The sequence below is a fragment of the Anabrus simplex genome, chromosome X, assembly GCF_040414725.1.
Source record: "Anabrus simplex isolate iqAnaSimp1 chromosome X, ASM4041472v1, whole genome shotgun sequence".
Taxonomy (NCBI): Eukaryota; Metazoa; Arthropoda; class Insecta; order Orthoptera; family Tettigoniidae; genus Anabrus; species Anabrus simplex.
The window spans coordinates 114262415-114271073 of record NC_090279.1 but is presented as its reverse complement, the minus strand read 5'-3'; positions in this window follow the sequence as shown (position 1 = coordinate 114271073).

Genomic DNA, 8659 nt, shown 5'->3' with positions numbered 1-8659 from the left:
TGTATCGGCCATGTCCACAGTAACAAGGAAATGCACTTTTTACTTTTCCGTAATTTCTGTCTGTCTGTCTATCTGTCTGTCTGTACGAATGTATGTACACGCATCACTAGAAAACGGCTCTAAGGCCACGGCCGCTTCCTTCCCACTCCTAGCCCTTCCCTGTCCCATCGTCGCCATAAGACCTATCTGTGTCGGTGCGACGTAAAGCAACTAGCAAAAAAAAAAAAAAAAAAAAAAAAAGAAAACGGCTAAAGATAATTTAATGAAAATCGGTATGCAAAGTCGGGGAATAAGTCGCTACAATCTAAACCACAAATAATTTTAATCACACTGGGAGAAATGGTACTTTAGGGGAAAGCCTAAAATTTAATTTTCAAATATTTATGTTATTAGCGGTCTTATCTTAATAAAAATGGGTATGCAAAGTCGGGGAATAAGTTGCTACAATCTAGGCTATAAATAGTTTTATTCACGCTGAGTAAAATGGTAGTTTAGGGGAAGGTCTAAAATTTAATTCTCAAATATTTATATTATTAGTGGTCATATCGATAAAACAACATAACCAAAGTTATATGGAATTAAATTTTCGACATTTATGTCTTATACACTTTTACCGTGCCGGCTATGATAACACAGATATTCATGAATTTGAATTTTTGTTGCTAAGTCCATATCGTCGCCGAGCCACGAGAAAATGGTTTAACAGAATTTAATGAAAATCGATATATAGAGTCGGAGAATAAGACACTACAGTCTAAGCTATACACAATTTTATTCACCTAGGATGAAATTGTAGTTTAGGGGAAGGCGCCTAAAATTCAATTTTTAAATGCCTATAATTTTGGTCCTGTCGAGAAGTACTACATAACAAAAGTTAGAGAGAATACAATTTCCGATCATTTATCTTTTATTCAGTTTTACCGTACCATGATGAGTGGTATTTCAGAGTCGGAAGAAAACTAATGTGAAGGCCTACAATATTGAAAGTGCATGACATTGATGAACAATAACATTACAGGTTGTGATGTTCTTCGTGCCTCTCAACTCCGATAGATGGGATTACTGCTGTGTACCGCGTATAATAGCCTGACTGAATATTGGCGGGAAATAGCCGGGGAGTTAGAAAACTTAGACACTGGTTCTTCATAGTATCCTGGGCCGATGACCTTCGATGTTAGGCCCTTTTAAACAACAAGCATCATAGTATTCTAGTTATTCGATCCCTACTCTGATGCGCTGTTTGAATGAACAGTGTGCATAATTAAGGCAGAGACTGACTTAGTAGTAGTATGACCTGGTCTAGAAACAATTTAGGCCTATTACAAATTATAGCACCACAATTCACTAAATAACTCAAAATTCAACCCTGAAAAGAGCCGTTTCTTAAGAAAAGCTTTTTGCTCTTCACTTTTCTTAAATTCTACATTCATTTTATTCCAAATTATCAGTGAAGAGGGGGTTTCTCCTCTAGCTGGGAGAAAAAATGCCTCCAAGTCAGATAGATTTTTCCGCCACCGGAGTAATGAATTGATATTTTCCGATTCATCGGATACTCCTAGGAAACAGATTAGTAAAAGGGCATAGTTTTTGCCCTGGGAGTCTCCACTATTCGACCCTCTTCCCGCCGAAAAAAGACGAAGAGTGTTCACGGATCACGGCTTTCTGCGGCTTGGTCATTCCAGCTCTGGAACTGTGGACTGTTAGACCGGCAGTGTAGTTCTGTTCGTTAAAAGTGAGAAAATGTGTGGTGTTTCATCTGATCGAGTATTTCATATGAAAGCATTGCTTTTAATCGCGCCATTCCTACTGACGTCATTGTAATGTATGTTCATTTCAGCTGGGAAAACCAGTAAGACATTTTTTCTGTGGATATAAAAAGGCAGGTGGAGAGTGAGTTTCTATCATTATAATGGAAACTCCTTAACCTGATTGTGAGTGATGGTATGCAAGCGGGTCTAGCATTACAGTGAAAATTCCCTAACTCAGTCTTCATATGAGAAAAGATGTTTGGTGACTTCCCCGTCGCGTTTCTAGGGTAACGTTAAGAGATATGCAATTTAATACAATCTTGCTCACAACGTGTACTTTAGAATTCTGTATACAATGTAGAATTCCGTAGCGAAGCACGGGTACATCAGCTAGTAAATAAATAAATAAATGTGTGTGTCTCCAACCCTTATCCTGTTCCACTACGGGGTCAGATGAATCTTCGTAGCGAGTTTTTACGTCCAGATGCCCTTCCTGACGTCAACCTCATCAGAGGCGTTAATGAATGACGTGATATATGAGAGGTTTGGTATTGTTCAGGCTCTTGGCACACACCCTCAGAGCTGTAGTCGAGGGTACACGGCGTATGCCTTCTGCTTAACTTTATTCACTACAGAATAGCTTATGATTTTTGCGTATTCTTTCTGCTTTGTTTTATTGACTTAATTTCATTTCGCCACTCTGCAACTGAGTTTGAACCTCATAATAATCATGAACGTTGTAACACGTGTACTACCAGCGACCTCCCCCCGTGTCGCTGTCACGGCTATAGACGACAATCGTTGTTTACAGATGATACAAACACATTTCTGATTACGAGGTATCAAGTGATCGACTTGTAGCTAGTGCCACCAATATTATTTTACCACTACATTTTACCGGCGTATTTTATAATGAAGTGTCTAAAGAGGAGCTACCTAATGCATAGTATGGTAGGCATTTCACATTTTGAATGTTTTATAAATACTTATATCATAAAACATTGGTATATTGATCAGTTTTGTGGCCCTGGTCGATCTAAGCTCTTTCATTCAGAATGAAAATCATTTCACGAGTTTGCAACACTGTTCTGCAGAGTGACTGGAAACAAACAGCACGCTGGGTAGCTTCAATCAAAAGAAGAAAATCTGAAAACGAAGATAGTGTTAATAAAAAGAGTAAGCTATCATTGAAGCGCCAACCACTAAATTTAGGGACAGTATCGATCTGAAAATATGGATTAGCCATGACCTAACTTTAGAGCATACGTTGTAAACATTTCGGGACTACAGCCCTGATGGTGAACGGTACTCGAACCGGCAAACCACGGCGTCAGACCGTAACGATAACGGGCACCAGGCGTACTGCAATGGGTCCAGAAACTCCAGATAGACCCCCAGTCCCAAAACATACCCATGTTAAAAAAGGTGGCAGATTATGGACAGTTGCATGTTTACGCAACCGCCATTTCATTAATTAGACGTTTCCAATTATTCTTTCTGAGCAGCGAATAGTTAGTTTGAAACTCTCTGCATCAACATCCATCCCGTCTTGGTTTCTGTGGGTGGTGCGTATCTGTTTTGCAATCCAGCCACAAACTGCATTCTCCTCTCATTTCTCGCGGGCGCGCATCTCGCTAGCTCCTGCACTGCTAGTGTCGTAAAACTTTGTCCCGAGAAAGTGGTTCGCAGTTGACTCGCAATACTTCTCGGCAGTCGTCAGAAGCGCGTAACGTTGCTGCTATCTTAATTCACCCTACTGCATTTTCACAGGGAATTTACTGTCAAAACCCTTCAGCTTGCATGCAGCTAGACGTCCCACGCCAGTAGACAGTTCACACGCTTGTGGCAAAAGTTCAGTATCTAGGTGAGATTTCGCTGTCGTTTGTTTCTTTCTCGCGGTCGACGTGATCGAGCGGTACACAAGGCACGCAACTAGTGGTACGTGGTTAGGTGCTTGTCCGTAAGACATAGAAATGCATTCTATGTTGGAGTGTGGTGAAAAGTTGAAATTTTTAAGGTTGCGAGTGTACTTTATCCTCCGATACCTTAAGGTAAGTTCAAGAGAACATTTTGTTGTTCTGTATTGTACATTATTTCGTTAGAAAGGATGCATGTTGTTGTGTTTTTATTGTGCGTGGGTTGCTAACGGAATGTACACTGATCAGCCAGAACATTATGACCACCTACCTACTATCGATATAAACACGTCCAGGCAATAGCAGCGTCACCTGACGAGGAATGACTGCTAGTCAGACACACGCACGGTGCATGTGCTGTCCGTGTGTAGAATGCCGAGGGCAGATTGTGATGGTCCGGAGGCTCGGCGCGACTTGTTGGGTGTTCCAGGAGTGCTGTGCCGAGTGTCTCCAGCAAGGTGAAAAGACGTCCAAACGTCGAGGAATTGGGCGACTACCCCTCATTACAGATGTTGGACGTCGTAGGCTGGCCAGACTGGTAAAACAGGACAGGCGGCGAACTGTGGCGGAACTAACATCCGCCTTCAATGCTGGGCAGAGTACAAGTGTGTCTGAACACACAGGGTACCAAACACTCCTAAGGATAAACCTCCGCAGCCGACGACCCATGCATGTGCCAATGTTAACACTAAGACATCGGCAACTACGACTGAAATGGGCACATGGCCATAGTCACTGGATGTTGGCGCAGTGGCAGAGCGTTGCATGAATCCCGATACCTTCTTTATCATACCGATGGCAGGATGCGAATCTGTCGTCTTCCAGGGGAACAGCTCCTTAACACCTGTACTGCGGGACGGAGGCAACCTGGCGGCGGCTCCATTTTGCTCTGGGGAACATTCACGTGGGCATCCATGGGTCCAGTGGAGCTCGTGCAAGGCAACGTAATGGCCGAGAAATATCGTACACTGGTTGCAGTGGAAGTGGGACTACAGCCCTGATGGTGAACGGTACTCGAACCGGCAAACCACGGCGTCAGACCGTAACGATAATGGGCACCAGGCGGACTGCAATGGGTTCAGAAACTCCAGATAGACCCCCAGTCCCAAAGCATTGGGGAACATGTTTCTCATAACGAACATGTTTCCAACGGCAGTGGCATTTTTCAACAAGGTAATGCGCCATGTCACAAGGCCAGGAGTGTGATGGAGTGGTTCGAGGGATACAATGGCGAGTTGCAATTGATGTGCTGGCCAGATCATAGCCCAATTGAAAACATCTGGGATGTGATTGAACGTGACATCAGAGCTCATCCCCCTTCCCAGAATTTAAGGGAATTAGGTGACTTGTGTGTGTGCAGATGTGGTGCCAGCCCCCTCCAGCGACCTACCAAGACCTCATGGCTTCCACGCCGCTGTTATACGTGCCAGAGGTGGACATCATGTTCTGGTTGATCAGTGTACAGTACGCGCACCTTTTAGTGATACATGCACACACTAGTGCTAAATCTGTCGACCTCGGTTATCTTCGAGATTCGTATTGGCAACCTTTGAAACACAAACTATGAATCGCTTATGCATCGCTGTGCGACATCTCGCGAACACTTTACGTACTAGTACTGCTGTTGTTTACACAGCAAAGACAAACTATAGAATTCATGCTAGGAACAAGATTCGCATCGAGAAATGTTATATAATGTTAAACAATGTATGTGTGACACAGTTGTTGGCGTAAGATAATAAATGTTTAGAAAATTTATCTTGATCGATCATATTATCGATTCAATTCAGAATTCATTTCCATTCAGTTGGCAGGATAACCGGAACCGGGAGAGCTCCCTCCTTACTCCTCACCCCCGTACAAAGTAATATCGCTAAAAGGTGCGCGGACTGTACTGCTGGGAATGACGTCATATCCGATTATATGTCAGCCGACAGCAATGCTAGTAACTGCTCAACTAACGGAGAATAGCGCGTGCAGTGTATCACTGGCTGTCGCAGTGCACAGCTCTCCTCTATAACGTATTTCACGTAAGATTGAGATTATTTCAACTCTATTAGACTTGGTCAGCAGTTACTGAAACCTCACAGGCACACATTAAAAATGTGCTGTTAAGTCGATCATTGTTTGGGAAATTGAACATTGATAGCCTAGACACAGACAGTGAATACAGAAAATTGGCATATAGAGACAGTTAAAATGTTAAAAATAAATATAGTAATAATTATATTATAATAACAATATAAATAACATCACTGATCAACAAAAAATTACTTTCGGTGGACATCGCGTTCGAAGACAACTTAAATATGCTGATTCAAAATACGCTAACCCTTTGTCTCTATTACCCACGGTTCTTGAGATATACATCAACCATTTGTATGTGTTTAAGATCGTGTCAAAGAAACCAACTCACAGACAGAAGTTTCACTAGAGCACTCATTGCTACGTGGAGTGATAACGAACATGGATTTAGCTCAAATTAGTGCAGATGCAGCACATGGCACATACGGTATGGGATTTGTTACACAGCCACACACGTAGCAAAACAGATCTGGTGAATTTATGCAACTTCTGGACCCCGTAACGTCCACTGTCACTGCCAACAAAAAGGAAGCAAATGAAAATATTCGGCTTTGCATGAAAAACAATAAAAACAATTCTCGATCAACCCTGTTCCATGGAAAACAAAACTTTGTCAACATCTTTAAAATCCGACGTGATAGAGCAAAATGGATTTCCGATTTTGAAATTAGCATGAAAAACTGCACCAGGAACAGTAAACATCGTGACATCTTGATAATGTAATCAATATAATAATAAATTGCATATCATTCTTTGGACACTTGAGCTGGCGCTAAGAGGACAACATTTGTCATTTGTGAAATACTTTTACAACAATTGATCTTGCAGACAGTTGTTTTATTGGCGCTTTATTTTTACTTATACGTTTAAAATAATCTGCAAACACCTATTCATTATACGATGGACCAACACTGATCATCATCATCATCATCATCATCATCATCATCATTTACTAATATTTATAGACTGTATACACTCAAATACGAATTATTAGATTGGTGCACAAGTCCGTAGCGTTTTAGTTTAGCGAGTTGATACACCGGTTGCTATGGGTTTATTTATCGACTGTCATTTTTATTTGTGGTTCATTGTTTGTGGTTACTTATTAAACTGTTGTCATTTGCAGATAGTGAGTGGAGCTGTGGACCCTAAAATATTGAGTGCCAAGTGGAGAAATTGGAACATTTCCAACATATTCTTTTCTTTGAGTTCAATAGAGGGAGGCTGTGTAATGCCATTGGAGGGAAAGTAGTCTCCTTGTTTTAAGGAGAACCGTTTTGACATTCGTGACTCTCCAAGTTTAGGAAGATATTCGGGGTTTGACGAAGATAATTTAAACGCATTAATCCAGAATGATCCGCTTCAGTGTATTCGAGAACTGGCAAATGTGATGGACTGTGATCATTCCACCATCGTGCGACATTTGCATTCAATAGCCAAGCCTCAAAACCACAAATATTAGCGGGTGGCCATATGTGCATCGCTACTTGTTCGTCATCGATTGACTCGTGAACTACACCGACCATTCTTATCCCGTATCGTTACTGGTGACGAGAAATGATGCTTTTTATGCTGACTTCCCGTACAAAGACTTGCGCGCATCCACAAAAGATAATGTTATGCATTTGGTGGAGCAGAGACGGTGTGCTGTATTAAGAATTGCTTCACCGAGATTTAACCATCACTGCTGACATTTGTTGCCAACAACTGAGACGTCTTGCAGACGCAATCCAAGATAAACGACCAGCAAGACTGGATAAAGTGATGCTGCTCCATGATAACACCCGACCACACTCTGCTAACTCACTATGCAGGAGTTGAGTTGGGAAGTTATTCCACAGCCACCTTATTCACCTGATCTTGCGCCCTCAGATTTTCACCTTTCCCGCTCGCTATCGAGCAACCTTCATGGAACGTCCTTTCCGGATGAAAATGCGCTCCGAACATAGCTTGACGAATTCTTCGACTCAAAACCACGTGATTTCTAGAGGTGCGGAATCGAAAAGTTACCCCAGCGTTGGCAACCTATTGTGAATAGTGAAGGAAAATATCTGATATGTTCAATAAACTTATGAAAAAACGCTACGAACTTATGCACCAACCCAATAAATGTTATGTGGACAAATACTATTTTGTGCAAATTAATATTTTCTTTCACATATTTGGGCTATTTTTGATATTCATTCATTTCTGAAGATTTTTTTGGTCCATTCTGTAGGCCAGTATTTAGCGGCTGTTAGGTCATCAAAATCCAGCCCAGGTCATAAATAGCTAGCGTGTGTTGCAAACCAACAAGATCACGTTCAACCAATACAGTCTTCCCCCATGAGGATACCATCACATCTGCTAGTCGAGAGTACTCCATGCTCAGCAGTCGGTGCCAAATAAAGTACAAGTGCTGCACTCTATTGAACGACCACAGCATATGAAATTAGCAGGCTTTAAAAGGCGAGAACTTCTCCCTCAATTATTAACTTGACGCACTCTTAGGCTGATGACACACGGAGCGGTGCAGCGCTCTAGCGCCACACATTCAATACATTCAGCTGAATTTACGCGGCGATTGCATCATTGCTAAGTATCCCTGTATTAAACTATTAACACGCTACATCTATGAAGACGAGCATTCGGGAGACGCATTGCTTTCCTGAGAATGGTTTTCTATGGTTTCCAATTTTCACTGCTAGGAAAATGCTGGGACGGTTCCTATTCATAGACAACACTGCCGACTTCTTCCACCTCCTTACCCAATTCCATTCATCATCATTCATTTCATGTTCATTAGCGACCGGCTCCATGGCTAAACGGTTAGCGTGCTGGCCTTTGGTCCAGAGGATCTCGGCTTCGTTTCCCAGCCGAGTCTGGGATTTTAACCTTCATTGGTTAATTCCAAAGGCTCGGGGGCATTAG